Source organism: Dreissena polymorpha, chromosome 1 (genome assembly GCF_020536995.1).
Source record: "Dreissena polymorpha isolate Duluth1 chromosome 1, UMN_Dpol_1.0, whole genome shotgun sequence".
NCBI classification, from domain to species: Eukaryota; Metazoa; Mollusca; class Bivalvia; order Myida; family Dreissenidae; genus Dreissena; species Dreissena polymorpha.
Genome location: NC_068355.1, coordinates 18980039 through 18997819, shown reverse-complemented (window position 1 = coordinate 18997819; position 17781 = coordinate 18980039).

Below are 17781 nucleotides of genomic sequence, written 5' to 3'. Positions count from 1 at the left end.
TGTCAATGCCGTCAACCGTTATTGTAATAGGGGATATACTGTGAGAGGGTGGGTTTAGTACACTTTTGCACATTTGCTTTAGGCTCAATGGTTGTGGTCTGGAGAAGACAGACTCAAACTGTTTGTTGAGAATGTTTGCCTTGTCCTTTGCATTTGTCAAAGTTTGACCTTCATACTTAAGGGGTGCTACTCCACAGTTTTCAGATTTGTTATGTTTTACAAAGCTGTAGAATTTTTTGTTTTGACCTGGTTGAGAATCGCCTGAGAAGATAACAGACTCTTAAGTACGACCAGTATGAGTTACGTATTTTTCGTTGGATGATCGCCTTTAGGGTCTTAATGGCATGTTAGTGAAATGGATATGGTAAACTTATTTAATATATTAATTACTCTTAGCTAAATACATCAACAACACTACAGTATATATGTTTTTATGGTAAATATATCCACATACTGAAACTGAATACGCTTATTTTTTTTTCCACAAATCATGTTTTCATGCTTATGTTTTCCCTTTTGTGAATTTAATTTGCCATGCCGAGACTAATGGCTCTATTTAATCCCCGGTCAAACACTTAAAATTGAAGACAGTGAAAACTTAAACTGGCCTGTGAATTTTTTCTCTTGGTAGGCAGTCTGGCCTGAAAATTGTGACAGTCTTTCACATTTAAATAAAGGATGAATATAATAATATTTCATAATATAATTGCTGGTTTCATTATTAAAAACCCAAATGTTCATTAGGAATCCCTCACATTATATTCTATAATTACCTACTCAAGTAGAAGAAAACAAAACATTAGAATTACCTTGCCTGATATTGCCATTTAAAACAACAATAAAACCAGTTGAATACGCAATTCTTTAACAATCACAACAGTGTTACCTATGACATTTATTAAACCTATGCCTCAAACAACTGAATGTTTGATGTGAATGCCAAGATGGGCCAGTTCCTATGAAGTTGAAACTGTAAATTTGCTACACATCAGCAAGCGTCCATTTCGAACAGCATTGACTTAAGGTCGCCGTGGCCTAGTGGATATGGTGTCCGCCTAGTGATCAAGGGTCACGGGTTTGATCCCCACATTGGGAGCATTTTAGATCTCCCCCATAGACACCAAGGAAACGGACTCGAGAGCATTTCATTTAAGCCTTAGGCTTGTTATGCAATTGGGCTTAAATAAATAGGTTTAAAAAAAGATAACAACTAATGCCTCAGTCCCAAATAATCCGATGTGTCCGATCTCCAGGCATCGGGAAGACTGGATACGTCGGAGCCGTCCGCCGTCCGATGAGTGACAAAGTTTAAAACCTCAGTCACAAATAGACACCGATCACCGTCCGATCAGCGGCCGACGTTTTTTTCTGCCTATCGGTCTGGCGCCGGCCGATGATCGCACGCACATCGGGTCATTTTGATTAATTTTTTATATCAAAGTTTGCAATTTTGGGCCCAGGAAGGAATCAAGTTGAGACCAAAAAAGATCGGACGATTAACGAACGGTTATCACCCGGCGTGCGCCCGACATCGGATTCATTGAACGTGTATCATAACGAGCAGCGTACGTCGGGCATCGTGCGGAGGCCCTCCGGCAATCAGACGGTCGCCGGCCGATGTATATTCCTCTGGGAAATACATTTACTTTTGCCGATACACGTTCAATGCATCCGATGTCAGGTGATCGCCGGGCGATACCCGTGCGTTGATTGTCCGATCTTGTTTCGATCTCCACTTGATTCCTTCCCGGGCCTGACGTCGGGAAAAATTTTAAGTGAGACTTAAAATTAATCCGGTCGCCGCCCGATGCTACAAATTGGCCCGGTTTCCGTGCGATCATCGGCCGGTCGCCAGCCCGATGATCTGAAAAATACGTCGGCCGCTGATCGGACGGTGATCGGTGTCTATTTGTGACTGAGGTATTACTTATCATTCATTGATATAAATAGAATAATACATGTAATGCAATATTATTATAATAAAATACATTATTATGATTTTTATTGTCTAATATTGTTCATGATTTTACATGCACTTTAGCATGGATTGATTACCAACTTTATACAGGATTTTTTCCTAAACTTTTTCAGACATTGACCTGATTGTGTGAGTCCACCAGCATGACTAACAGATCAAGTTCAATTTTATTTTTGTTCTTTGGATTTTTGGCAAAGTAACGGGTCTTGAACTTTGACATTTTCTCTAGAGTTAAAGTTTTCTGGACCTTTTTCTAATATAAATTATGATTTTTTTATGTGAGCCTACCTATTATACTTGTAGTATTAAAAGATAAAGTTCAAGTTTCATTCCAGTCCATTAATTTTGGGGAAGTTACAGACCTAAGACTTTGAATTTTTCTCTAGAAAAACAGTGTCCTGACTTTTCCCTAAATGCTCGCAGATACTGACCTGTTCTTGTTGGTGAGTCTACTTTCATGACTCACGGGTCAATTTTAAGTTTTGTTTTGGTCCATTACATTTTTACAAAGTTTCTCTCCATGGACTTTGGAATTATTTTAAAAATAAAACATTTCCGAAATATTTCCAAAACCATTTCAGATACTTTATTATTAGTCTGGCAGTCTATGTACATGACTTCCATATAAAGTTTGAGTTTTATTCATGTCCATTGTTTTTTGATGCAGCTTTAATAAAATGGACCCAACAGTTGCCAACCCAACAGTTGCCAGGTTGAAGTTTCAACTAAAAAGAGAGAGGATGAAGGTATGAATTCACGAGTCATGCTGTAGAAGTTATCCATAAATTATGCACATTTTATTAAAAATAACTTTCCTCTGAAATTCAATAAAGATAAAACATGGAAAAGGGAGTGCCAATGAACATAATTATTAATGTTCTTTCCTGTGATGATAAATAAAATACACCGTTGGTGAGAGGTTGGAGAAAGTATATCTTATGAGGCTTACAAGCCTTGAACCTTAGAATCATTCGTGTTCCATTATAAGCATTGCATTTTTTCTTTGCAATTTCTACTCAATGTCATTTTGAAAGCACTTCAGTGCATTAAAGAGCTTATAAAAATAATTATGTTTAGCAACAAGTATCTAATATAAATACTCTTGCATTGATGCATTCTGTCCCAAAATATTGTCATTATTTTTGCCATTATTTCATTGTTCTGTCAAAGTAATACTGTAAACGCTTGATCGGCCATAAAAGTCAAATCTTGATTAAAATGTGTTCAGAAAATGAGTCCAAATGTATACTGGCATGATATACCTTATATGAGTTGTTTCTATGAAAATAGGGCTTAATGCGTGTAAAGTGTCATCTAGTTTAGATGGAAAGTATCGTCTTTAATTACCCTGATGCATTTGACATATTTTACCCAGAATGAGGCTCATATATTTATACTTAAATTTTTTGTATATTCGCATATGTCATTATTATAACTTTTTTGGCTATTTCAGTTTATTCCTAAGTCCTGCTTCTACATACAGTGTTTTTTTGCAGACAAGAAACCTCCGCAGATCTTTGGCTCAATTCCAAAGGAAGAATCAACCACTGAAGGTATGGATTCACTAGTCATGATGTAAAAGGTATAGATATGCACATGTTATTAAAAATGTTCCCATGACATTAAAAAAAGAGATAACACGGTTGGTAAGACGTCGCTTGCATTAAAGTGAAGGTTACAGTTGAAACATTTGACACTTGAAATTTGTGCATTTTATTACATGTATATGTAATGTTTATAAAGTGAAAGTGCATTTTCATTTCCAGTGCATAACTTTCACCACATTTCTCAAGTTAACACTAAAGAAGCCACACTTATGGTCCAATCTTTAATCACTTTTGCCATAACATTTTTATCTTGGCCCAGTGAAAATTTATAAACTTAGTTCCTTTGGAAAGTAAGTCGCCCCCAAAATTTGAATCTTTTGCTTCTCAACTAAATTCTTGAAATAACAAAGTTCTTTAAGTGAGCTTAACGGATCACTGAGGGCATCCCATCAACTTTAAGCTCGTAACCACTCTAAAAGCGGCATGTTCTTGATGAAACTTGCTAATACCAGGATTATATCTGGAAAATATATAAGCTTAGTCTGGAAAATATCTAAGCTTAATTTTGTTCCGGGTCACATGGGTCCAAAAAGTAGGTCATAAGGTCAAATCTTAGAAAAAAACCTGTTACCATTTTAGAGTCTAGGTTTATGACGCAATCTTATTGAAACATGATCATTATGATTATAATGTTTATTTAGGCAATATGTGGGCCAATCTGGGTCTGGTGTGTCTAAAAATTAGGTCACAGGGTTGGGGTCATGTAAGTACAAAAAATAACTCGCAAGGTACAATGTTAGAAAGATCTTACTCTAGAGACCATGCTCTAGACTCTATTTTTATAAATGATGGTTAGAATGTTTATCTTATCATTTAAGGTAAACAATCAAGTGAGGAAAAAGGTGGAGGAAAAACGTAAAAGGTAGGAGTGAAGTGTGTATTCAGTAAAGGGTCCATAATTAGAACAATCCCATATTTCTTATGTGATTTAAATGTGTTTCCACACTTGCCAAGAACAGTTAAGTGAAGTATGATTCAAGTTTGGTGGTTGGATAGGTATACATAAGATACATACATTAATTTTTAGTAGGCAAGACAGTTTAATATACAACAACATATCTTTAAAGTGATTTTAAGCTTACCTTGCAACAACAAAAATTAATTCAGGTGACTGTGATTGACACAATTAATTATAATTATACCCCTGTTTTAAAATAATTGGGTAATATTGCAATCACAATAAACATCTCTCAGTCCACTTATGCTTCCTTGTGAGGTCTTCAACACAGATCTGAATTCAATCAAACATGATATGCAGAATCCTTGTAGAGTGCACATGCATGTATTTGTTCCCTTCCAATGATTTATTAGAGAGTTATTGAATTTTGATTATGAAAATATAAGTATATAATGGATGTTTCATTTTGCATGAGATTTCACAACAAATAATCAGAATTTTATTTAACACTTTGTACTCAGCTTCTGCAATGGATGGATATGCATACATGTTAAGGTTGCTCCAATGATTCTTGGGCATTTCTTATATTCTGACTAATAAAAGGATTTTTATTGAATAATATGTTTTAGTGTCAGCTCACTTGAGCTTATAATGGGAATTTGATGAAACCTTATATTTAGCATCCTTACGTTGACAAAGTGCTTTCATTGGAGATCAATCATTTGTTGCACTAATGCTCTTGTTTAACTTTTGACATTTCATAACATCATGATTAATAAACAGTCATTTTTAGCTCATCTATTTTTTGAAAAAAAATTATGAGCTATTGTCATCACCTTGGCGTCTGCGTTGGCGTCCGGTTAAGTTTTGCGTTTAGGTCCACTTTTCTCAGTAAGTATCAATGCTATTGCATTCAAACTTGGTACACGTACTTACTATCATGAGGGGACTGGGCAGGCAAAGTTAGATAACTCTGGTGTGCACTTTGACTGAATTATGTGCCCTTTTTATACTTAGAAAATTGAAAATTTTGGTTAAGTTTTGCGTTTAGGTCCACTTTTCTCAGTAAGTATCAATGCTATTGCATTCAAACTTGGTACACTTACTTACTATCATAAGGGAACTAGGCAGGCAAAGTTAGATAACTCTGGCGTGCATTTTGACAGAATTATGTGCCCTTTTTATACTTAGAAAATTGAAAATTTTGGTTAAGTTTTGTGTTTAGGTCCATTTTATTCCTTAAGCATCAAAGCTATTGCTTTCATACTTGCAACACTTACTAACTATCATAAGGGGACTGTGCAGGCAAAGTAATGTAACTCTGACTGGCATTTTGACAGAATTATGTGCCCTTTTTATACTTAGAAAATTGAACATTTGATTAAGTTTTGTGTTTAGGTCCACTTTATTCCTACAGTATCAAAGCTATTGCTTTCATACTTGCAACACTTATTAACTATCATAAGGGATCCGTGCAGGCAAAGTTATGTAACTCTGACTGGCATTTGGACGGAATTATGGGCCCTTTATACTTAGAAAATTGAAAATTTGGTTAAGATTTATGTTTTGGTCTTCTTTACCCCTAAAGTATCATAGATATTGCATTCATACTTGGAACACTCACAAACTATCATAAGGGTACAGTAAAAGGACAAGTTGCATAACTCTGGTTGTCATTGTTACGGAATTATGGCCCTTTTTTGACTTAGTAACTTTTAATATATGGTTAAATTTTGTGTTTCGATCCACTTTACTTCTTAAGTATCAAGGCTATTGCTTTCAAACTTCAAATTCTTTCATGCTATCATGAGGTTACTGTACCTGGCAAGTTGAATTTTACCTTGACCTTTGAATGACCTTGACTCGAGGTCAAATTATTAAATTTTGCTAAAATTGCCATAACTTCTTTATTTATGATTAGATTTGATTGATACTTTGACAAAACTACTCTTACCTGACATACCACAATAGACTCCACCCAAACCATCCCCCGTGCCCTCCCTCCCCCCCCCCCCCCCTATTTATTTTTTTTTTAAGATAATCTCACAAATGACCACCACACCCTCACAATATACCCCCCCCCACCCCCCCCCCCCCCCCATTTTTTTTTTTTTTTTTTTTTTTTTTTTTTTTTAAGATCATCTCACAAATTACCACCACACCCTCACACTATTCCCCACCACCACCCCCAATTTTTTTTTTTAATGGTTATGTTTGAAATACCGTCCAACCATCGCACCCAAAAATACCTCCCCCCCCCCATCGCCCCAACTCCCCCCCGCACCCCCCCCCCCCCCCCCGATTTTTTTTTTTCTTTTTTCTTTGTTTTCTTTTCGCTTTTTTGGAAGATAATGTAATAAATGTCCACAACCCCCCCCACACTATACACCCCTCTTCACTCCACCCCTCCCTCCTTTTTGATTGAAAATGAGAGTCCCTTCACCTTTAAAAAGAAAATAGATGAGCGGTCTGCACCCGCAAGGCGGTGCTCTTGTTTATTATATACTTTAACATGTATTAGCAAATGATTATTTAATCCACATTTGTTCGTATGCCATATGTAATATATGATGGATTTAAGCTAAAGCACCAGTAAGAAACAACTTGCATAATGAAAAGAAACAGTGTGTTAGCAAGATTGTGCCTATATCATGATATGCCTTCTTCAGAGCAACACCTTGGAGCTCCAATCATCACCAATTTTTCCTGAACAGGCCTCAAAGAGGCATAAAGGTATACTCACTTATCTTTGTTTTTACATAATGTAGCCATATGATGCACTATTATAGTCCATGGGAGTCCATAACACAACAACTTCACAACAGCCCAAATTTGCTTGACTGCAATGTTGGACAAGCATAGGTTAACTCTCCCTTCAGTCAAAAGTGGGTATGGATACAGTTCAATTTTAACACGCTCATGGTTTATAAACCGTGAATTTGCCCATGAGTCAACGCATTCATCATTAAGATGTATACATAATTTTCCCTGGCACTAATTGGGTTATTCATTCCCCTGATTAACAAAAATTCAAATAATCAAAGAACTGTGGTGAATTAAACATTTAATATTTTGGTCAAATCATTGACTGTATTTATTTGTTAAGACCACAAATGATAAAGTAACTTTAAGTGATTATACAAACACAAAAACGTATGCTGCATTTGAAGCACTGAGTTGAATCAGAAAAATATGCAAATACAAAGAACATTCTGTGCTGACTATGTTGTATGTGAGCTAAATCAGTTTTTTGGCCTAGATGTTTACCCAGCTTTTCACCTAAAGTGACTTCAGTGGTGTGATTTTTCTTGTTTTCAGCTGATTACCTCCCTTTCAATCTGAAAATAATATTTTGCAAATAGTTGAAAACTTTGCTTGATCTGCATACAAATAAAGAGATTTGTCCAATCCTGTAGAAGGATTGTTGCTTTCAAGATATCGAATAACACGATTTAAAGACGGACAATAATGAAAACCTATTATTTGTCTTGCATTTAACCAAAATAGTAAGAGTCTGTAATAGAAGGGGAAATTGTTAAATTATTAAGCTACATGTGTGTGAAGTATGTGGTCAGTCTGACTGAAAATCTTTTTTCCATGCCAGCAAAGGCTACTGATATTTGCCAGTTTGCTATAAATAACACAGGCTGACTTAAATTTTCTATCAAAGAGTAATGTGGAACATGTATGTAGTTCCATTTACAAGAAGCAATGAGAATGTTAAAGTCCTGCGTCAGGCAAATATGGGAATAATGCACTATGCTGCCAGTGTAGCTCCAGTCCAGCCTGCGCATCTGCCCAGTCTTGTCATTAAATGCATACTTAGGAGGATACCGATCGTTGCATGCTTTTTTTATAGCGGAAAGCTAGCCACTCAGACCAGACTGCACAAGTCTGCACAGGCTTGGCTTGAGCTATGCTACCTGCATATGCCACAAGACCAATCATTGCATGACGCAGATGTGACAGCTGTTATTCTACTGTGTGAAAAAAACTGCGTCTTAATCGAATGCCAAATGTTTCAATGTCAAAGAAATTCATTATAAGCCACTTGACGACACATATGATGTGATCACATGTAGTAAAATGTGTATTTTCTTGTTTTAATAAAAGTGCACTTCATAACAAACATTTCATAAGGTGGATATGTGAGTTTTTATTTTTAATTCGATAAATTAGAAAAGTACATATTCAGTTTATAAACAGCAGCTAACAGCCCTCTGAAGACCTCAAGTCTGACAAACAGCCCACTGAGGTTCTCAAAGAACTCAACCGGTAAGAACCATACCGCTCTGGAACCTTGAACTTGCTTCTTTTTGAAGATGATTGCAGCCATCCATAAGTGCAACCTTTTAACAGTTTGAACTTGCGTCTTTCTGAAGATTATTTCAGCCATAAGTGCAATCTTTTAACACAGTAAAATCTTGCTTCTTTTTGAAGAATATTGCTGCCATTAAAGGGATACCATAATAGTTTTATGTTGATGTTGTTTTGATGAAGTTATGGGCCTTTGACTTATGATTTTCTGCTGTGTGGCTTCAAACAACAGCTAAGGGGATTGGTGTTTGTTTGTGCACCTTATATTATTTCATTATTTTTTTACATTTACTGTATGCACATTATGTTCTTTTTTTTGCCATCAATTTATTTATTTTAATTATTTCTTAGTTTTAGAAATGAAGGACGGGCAGCCGCAATTTACAATAAAAGTGGCCCAGGAGCTGTTGAAGGTCAGTGCCCTAACAGGCTGTTTTTCCATGGCAAGAAGTAAAATGTGTTCCAAAAAAAAAATCACAAGAAAAAATGCCAAACTTTTCCATTACAGGCATTAGTTGGTTTATTAAGTGTTTTAAGTAACAATATAATAATGTAGTACATTATAATATCAATTAAAAATGCAGTTAAACATTCACATATTAGCCATTGGAATACTTCTTTTTATGTCCCCCACCACTATAGTGGGGGACATATTGTTTTTGCCCTCTGTTGGTTTGTTTGTTTGTCCCAACTTTAACATTTGCTATAACTTTTGCAATATTGAAGATAGCAACTTGATATATCAGTGTGCCAAGAAATTTAATATGTATGTGTCATGAAGTGCTTTAAATCATCTGTATCAAAATGGTCTAGTTCCTTCTAGTCACTAGTATCTTAATAGAGCTCATTATCCTCTTATTGTTCCATTATATCAAATACTGTCTATAGTATTCATCACCCATGATCATTCTCATTTCAGCAACACCTGTTGCGACACCATCGAGTGTATCATTTAAAAATGAAGAAGGTAAAGAAAGTACCACACTTGCATGTCATCAGTTATTTTAAAAAATAATAAGGAAGTTAAAACCAAAACAGCTATTATAGATAAAGTTTACCTTGCAAATATTTGCCTGGCATTGACCCTTATGAATCAATAGAAAATATTTGTTTGTTATTGTGATTAAAATATTAATTAATATGATGTCAAATATGGTAGTTGTTTATGCAGGAATCTAGGGAAATAGATACAATAATAACATGTTAAACATACAACCAAGAATGGGCACAGAAAATATTTGCCTAATTCATTCTATTCACGATTATCAAGTAACAATAGTAATTTATGTATATTTATATATCTACATATATTTCTGCAGCTTCTAAGAATAAATGACTATTCATACAAATTTGATATGTTGCATGTCTTAAAATGGGGAAACAGTAATTAAATGCACCATTATGAGGTCGCCTTGGTGTAGTGGATATGGTGTCCACCTAGCAATCGGGAGGTCCCGGGTTCGATCCCCACTGTCAGAGCATTTTTTTGGATCTTCTCCAAAGACAGCAAGTGCTGGTTTTTAGTCCCAGGAAATGGACTAAAGAGCATTTGAATAAGCCATAGGCTTTTGATGAAATCGAGCTTAAATAAATAGGTTTAAACTTAACTAAATACACCAAATTCAAAATTTTATACAAAAACTAAACATCATAGAAGTACATGACAAGGAAATAAATACAAAATAATAATAACCTGCCGATTTGTGCAAATTGACCTTTTGATTGTTTTCTCCTCTCAGCTGATTTTCTTCTTTGGAGTAATACTATTGTTTAAAAAATATGTGTTAAGTAACAAAAACTTTGAAATGATTTCACTTTATTTATGCATTTCTTCAACACACTGTGGTTGTTGTTTGGTTTTGAAGACTGAAGTTTGCATCAAACAATTGCAAAATCACGTCAGATCATTCTCATTTCAGTTGCAGTGGAGATGAGGTGCTTACCGGGTAAAGCCACCGTAAAGACATTAGGAATGTATGTGTGCACCTGTAAAGTATATATTACATTTGCATTAGCACCTTTTGAACATAGACATAAGTAAATCTATTTCTTACAATCAATGAAACAAAGTTATTATCATTACATTACATTTGATGCAATTTTTGGCAGGCAATCAATTATTTTCAATAGCTTAGTGTTACACATTTTTTGTGTAAGCTTTGTTGAATTGTTTCCAATCTTATTTATTGACATCCTTGCATTATACTATGTTTTTCAGTTTTTTAGCAGAGGCTCTTAACAGTAACCTGAAAATAATGGATATGTGTACATAGCTTACATCTACTTTATTTTATAGGAACTAATAATGAAATGCTGGGCAGATTCTGATGGAATGGCCCTCTAGTAGTCTTCTAGATTCATGATTGTTGGTTTAAGAGGTCATGTGGCAAACACAGTTTTTTTCATTTAAGCATTTGTAACGAAATTTCATATTTTGCATGTACCATGGTATTATACTTATCTAAGAATGTGTTCAAATTGTGCCAATGGGGGGCAAACATTTAAAACTCTTGGTTGGCCCAAAATGATTGTGTGGTAAACTTTTATGAGCCGTGCTCTATGAAAAGGGGGTTTAATGCATGTGCGTAAAGTGTCATCCCTGATTAGCTTGTGCAGTCCATACAGGCTAATCAGGGACGACACTTTCAGCTTTTATGATATTTTCTCTTCTTAGCACAAATCTAGTTAGGTGGAAATTGTCACCACTGATTAGCCTGTGCCGATTGCACAGGCTTATCTGAGACGACATTTTAGGCATATGCATTAAACCCCATTTTCACAGAGCACGGCCCTGATTTATTTTTGTTTTGGTCATCTCCCTCATTCTGTGTCACAGGTTGTAAAATTGGAACGGTTGTAACCTGTGGTCAATCAAAATAATCTTTTAAAATCATTGTTTGTCATGACCTGAGATTGTTGTTTATTCTTATATTACATAATAGGATCCTGATAAAACACTGCTAAATTGCTGAGGTTAATATGAACATTGCTTCTTTTAAATTAAAATGACAACCATGTTTTGTCTGCAATTAACTGACAATTTATGACTGTAAGACAATAATAATTGCAATCATGGTGTCGTGATTGTTATATAGTATGCAACCATAGTTTGCAGAACAATTGAGCGCACAGTTCTTGATGCTCTGACTGCGTATCATCCCATTTCTCACCCGTTTTTTAAAGGTTCCGGATGACGAGCTGGAGTTGAAGCTGGACTCGCTGTACCCAAAGGCTCTCGATGGTTTCCTGGTGATCCTTTCTAAAGATGGAGATCTGATCTACGTCTCTGAGGGGATTGCACATAGCCTTGGCCTGCAACAGGTACAGTAACTGTTATATGGGCCGTGCTCTGTGAAAAGGGGGTTTAATGCATTTGCGTAAAGTGTCGTCCCAGATTAGCCTGTGCAGTCTTTCCATCGAAACTTGATTTTTGCTAAGAACAGACTTTCTTTATACAAAATATATCATAAAAGCGGAAAGGGTTGTCCCTGATTAGCCTGTGCGGTCGTGTCCCTTAACACACTTGCTTGAGTTATAAGACATTGTATCTACTTTTCCTGCAGATTGAGCTGATTGGTCAGAGCATCTATGACTACGCACACGCGTGCGACCATGAAGAGATACAGGAAGTGCTCTCTCCTCGCTGTCAAGAGGAGGCGATGCTCAGGACCGTCTTCATACGCCTCAAGTGCACCCTCACCCCAAAGGCACAACGTCAACCTAAAGTCTGCTACATTTAAGGTCAGTGGGCTTTTGTTGGCAAGTAAAGTCTCACGCATACTACTAGATAGGCAGTTAGCTTCTGGCCTAGTATATTTGGCCACTTATGAACTATATTTTGCTGATTTTAAACAATTTCAACCCAATCGATAAATTTATTTTTTATGTCCCCCACCACTATAGTGGGGGACATTTTGTTTTTGCCCTGTTTGTTGGTTTGTTTGTTTGTTTGCCCCAACTGTAACATTTTGCCATAACTTTTGCAATATTGAACATAGCAACTTCATATTTGGGTGTATCTCATGGAGCTGCACATTTTGAGTGGTGAAAGGTCAAGGTCATCCTTCAAGGTCAAAGGTCAAAAAAACAAATCCAAGGGAAGTTATTAGCTTTAAAGGGAGATAATTATTTGAACCTGCCAGATGATAATTTTTTTTATTTAATAAATGAAAGGGGCGCAGTTTCTGACAAACACATTTCTTGTTTTGGGATAGTTTTTGAATCAAAATAAAGGCAAAACTATTTGAATGTTAGGTATTTCTTAAGGATGAGACCAATTTTAAGATTGCACCCAAGCTACCCTGATTTGTTTGTATCTTTCCCATCAATCTGTTAATATTAATGACTTTTTGAAATCATTATTATTTCTTTCAGCATACTTAATGAATTGCAGGGGTTGAAGTCTTATTATTTATACTGTATTCAATATTATGTATGGTATTTTATTTAATTTAGTGACATTTTGACAATAATATCATGTTGTTTGAGTTTTTTGTTAGAAAACATTTTGTTAATTTGAAGGATATTTATTTTGAAGGAAAAGACCAAGGACAAAATAGGGTTACATGACACTAAAGAATGTTAACATCAGTGTCAGCAACTTGGAGTGATGGCATAAATAAATGATACAATTTTCTCTCCTGTCCTATTTTTATGCCCCCCTTCGAAGAAGAGGGGGTATATTGCTTTGCACATGTCAGTCTGTCCGTCCGTCCACCAGGTGGTTTCCGGATGATAACTCAAGAACGTTTTGGCCTAGGATCATGAAACTTCTTAGGTACATTGATCATGACTCGCAGATGACCCCTTTTGATTTTGCGGTCACTAGGTCAAAGGTCACGGTGACCCGAAATAGTAAAATGGTTTCCGGATGATAACTCAAGAACGCTTATGCATAGGATCATGAAACTTTGTAGGTAAATTGATAATGGCTGGCAGATGACCCCTATTGATTTTCAGGTCACTAGGTCAAAGGTCAAGGTCACGGTGACCCGAAATAGTATAAATGGTTTCCGGATGATATCTTAAGAACACTAAGGCCTAGGATCATGAAACTTCATAGGTACATTGATCATGCCTGGCAGATGACCCCTTTTGATTTTGAGGTCACTGGGTCAAAGGTCAAGGTCACGGTGACCTAAAATAGTAAAATGGTTTCCGGATGATAACTCAAGAACACTTAGGCCTAGGATAATGAAACTTGATAGGTAGATTGATCATGACTCGCAGATGACCCCTATTGATTTTGAGGTCACTGGGTCAAAGGTCAAGGTCATGGTGACCCGAAATAGTAAAATGGTTTCCGGATGAAAAATCAAGAATGCTTAGGCCTAGGATAATAAAACTTGATAGGTAGATTGATCATGACTCACAGATGACCCCTATTGATTTTCAGGTCACTAGGTCAAAGGTCAAGGTCAGTGACCCTAAATAGTAAAATTATTTCCGGATGATAACTCAAGAACGCTTATGCCTAGGATCATGAAACTTGATAGGTAGTTTGATCATGACTCGCAGTTGACCCCTATTGATTTTCAGGTCACTATATCAAAGGTCAAGGTCACGGTGACCTGAAATAGTAAAATTATTTCCGGATGATAACTCAAGAAGGCTTATGCCTAGGATCATGAAACTTGATAGGTAGTTTGATCATGACTCGCAGTTGACCCCTATTGATTTTCAGGTCACTATATCAAAGGTCAAGGTCACGGTGACCTGAAATAGTAAAATGGTTTCCGGATGATAACTCAAGAACGCTAATGGCTACGATCAGGAAACTTCATAGGTACATTGATCATGAATCGCAGATGACCCCTATTGATTTTGAGGTCACTAGGTCAAAGGTCAAGTTCATAGTTACCAGAAATAGTAAAATGGTTTCCGGATGATAACTCAAGAACACTTATGCCTAGGATCATGAAACTTCATAGGTACATTGATCATGACTCGCAGATGACCCCTATTGATTTTGAGGTCACTAGGTCAAAGGTCAAGTTCACGGTGACTTGAAATAGTTAAATGGTTTCCGGATGATAACTGAAGAACGCTTATTCCTAGGATCATAAAACTTCAAACGTACATTGATCATGACTCGCAGATGACCCCTATTGATTTTCAGGTCACTAGGTCAAAGGTCAAGGTCACGGTGACCCGAAATAGTAAAATGGTTTCCGGATGATAACTCAAGAACGCTTATGGCTAGGATCATGAAACTTAATAGGTACATTGATCATGACTTGCAGTACCTATTTATTTTCAGGTCACTAGGTCAAAGGTCAAGGTCACAGTGACAAAAAACATATTCACACAATGGCTGTCACTACAACGGAGAGCCCATATGGGGGGCATGCATGTTTTACAAACAGCTCTTGTTTCCTTTGTTATGAAATATACAACCATGTTATGGTTACCATCACTTTCAAACGTGAAATCATTTGGATCCTATTGATTTTCAGGTCACAAGGGTGAAGGTCAAGGTCACGGTGACCCGAAATAGTAAAATGGTTTCCGGATGATAACTCAAGAACGCTTATGCCTAGGATCATGAAACTTGATAGGTAGTTTGATCATGACTGGCAGATGACCCCTATTGATTTTCAGGTCACTAGGTCGAAGGTCAAGGTCATGGTGACCCGAAATAGTAAAATGGTTTCCGGATGATAACTTAAGAACGCTTATGCCTAGGATCATGAAACTTCATAGGTACATTGATCATGACTGGCAGATGGGTAAAAACTATTGATTTTCCGGTCACTAGGTCAAAGGTCAAGGTCACAGTGACAAAAAACATATTTACAAAATGGCTGTCACTACAACTGAGAGCCCATATGGGGGGCATGCATGTTTTACAAGCAGCCCTTGTTTGTATTTAGCACTTGGTGAAATTGTTGTACATGCACCCACATAAAGTATGTACACAACATTTATCACTTATGTATATATCACACTCACTATACATTCATTTAATACTGAAAACTCTGAATAAGACATGCATGTACAAATCATTGAATTAAAACAAACAATCATACATTGATCCATTCCAAATTTCAAAACAGTCTTGTCGACCGTCCAAAGCTGAATGATTTTCAATCAATTTGCTTCTGCTTAATCCCTTTTACAGCATCACCTATCGGACTATACGTTATGTAAAGAGAAATCAATTTTCTTTTAATTTGTTCACCCAAACAAAGAAAATTATATAATTCAGCAGCTCTTTACCTGCACGTATGTGGTTTTTAGTCCCCTACCGGTTTCAGCGGAGGGGACATATGGTTTTTTCTCCGTCCGTCCGTCACACTTTTCTGGATCCTGCGATAACTTGATAAGTTCTGATTTTTTTTCATGAAACTTGGAACATGGAAAGATGGCAATATGGACATTATGCACGTCGTTTCATTTTGTTCCTATGTCAAAAATTGTGGACACTAGAAATAGTGCTGAAAATGGTGTTTTTTCTGGATCCTGCGATAACTTTTAAAGTTCTTAATATTTTTTCATGAAACTTGGAACATGGATAGATGGCAATGTGGAAATTATGCACGTCAATTCATTTTGTTCCTACGTCAAAAATTGTGGTTGCTATGGCAACAAATAGACTAGAAATAGTGCTGATAATGGTGTTTTTTTCTGGATCCTGCGATAACTTTTACAGTTCTTACTATTTTTTCATGAAACTTACTACATGGATAGATGGCAATATGGACATTATGCACGTCATTTCATTTTGTTCCTACGTCAAAAATTGTGGTTGCTATGGCAACAAATAGACTAGAAATAGTGCTGAAAATGGTGTTTTTTTCTGGAACCTGCATTAAGTTTTAAAGTTCCTAATATTTTATGCCCCCCTTCGAAGAAGAGGGGGTATATTGCTTTGCTCATGTCGGTTGGTCGGTCCACCAGGTGGTTGTCAGACGATAACTCAAGAACACTTGGGCCTAGGATCATGAAACTTCATAGGTACATAATTTGATCATGACTTGCAGATGACTCCTATTGATTTTGAGGTCACTAGGTCAAAGGTCAAGGTCACGATGACCCGAAATAGTAAAATGATTTTCGGATGATAATTCAAGAACGCATATGCTAGGATCATGAAACTTTATAGGTAGATTGATCATGACTCGAAGATTACCCCTATTGATTTTCAGTTCATTAGGTCAAAGGTCAAGGTCACGGTGACCTGAAATAGTAAAATGATTTTCGGATGATAACTCAAGAATGCTTTTGCCTAGGATCATGACACTTCATAGGTACATTGATCGTGACTTGCAGATGACCCGTATTGATTTTCAGGTCACTAGTTTTCATGAAACTATGATCATGAATAGATGGCAAGATGGACATTATGCACGTCATTTAATTTTGTTCCTATGTCAAAAATTGTGGTTGCTATGGAAACTAAAAAAATATTCTGAAAATGGTGAAATTTCTGACAATGGTGGAGCCGTTAGGCGACTTTTATTGCTTGGCAATAGTCTTGTTAAAGCTAGCTTATGCTGGATATGTCTGTTTGATACTGTATAAAAGTATTATTAGATTATGTTTCTTACTGCATGGGTTGGATTTGTTCAGGCTTAGAATCCTTATAAACTGTTAACATAAAAACCATCCAAGGTGAATACTCATACAATAATTTGTATTGCTTGCTAATAGTTAATTGATGGGAGATTCAACGTGTGAAAGTTGGGTATACATGTTTTACAACATCATTTGTTGGCATGCATCATAGTATTGTGGTCCTCAACAAGATTGCTTTTTAGCTCATCTATTTTTTTAAAAAAAATTATGAGCTATTGTCATCACCTTGGCGTCGGCGTCCGGTTAAGTTTTGCGTTTAGGTCCACTTTTCTCAGAAAGTATCAATGCTATTGCATTCAAACTTGGTACACTTACTTACTATCATGAGGGGACTGGGCAGGCAAAGTTAGATAATTCTGGCATGCATTTTGACTGAATTATGTGCCCTTTTTATACTTAGAAAA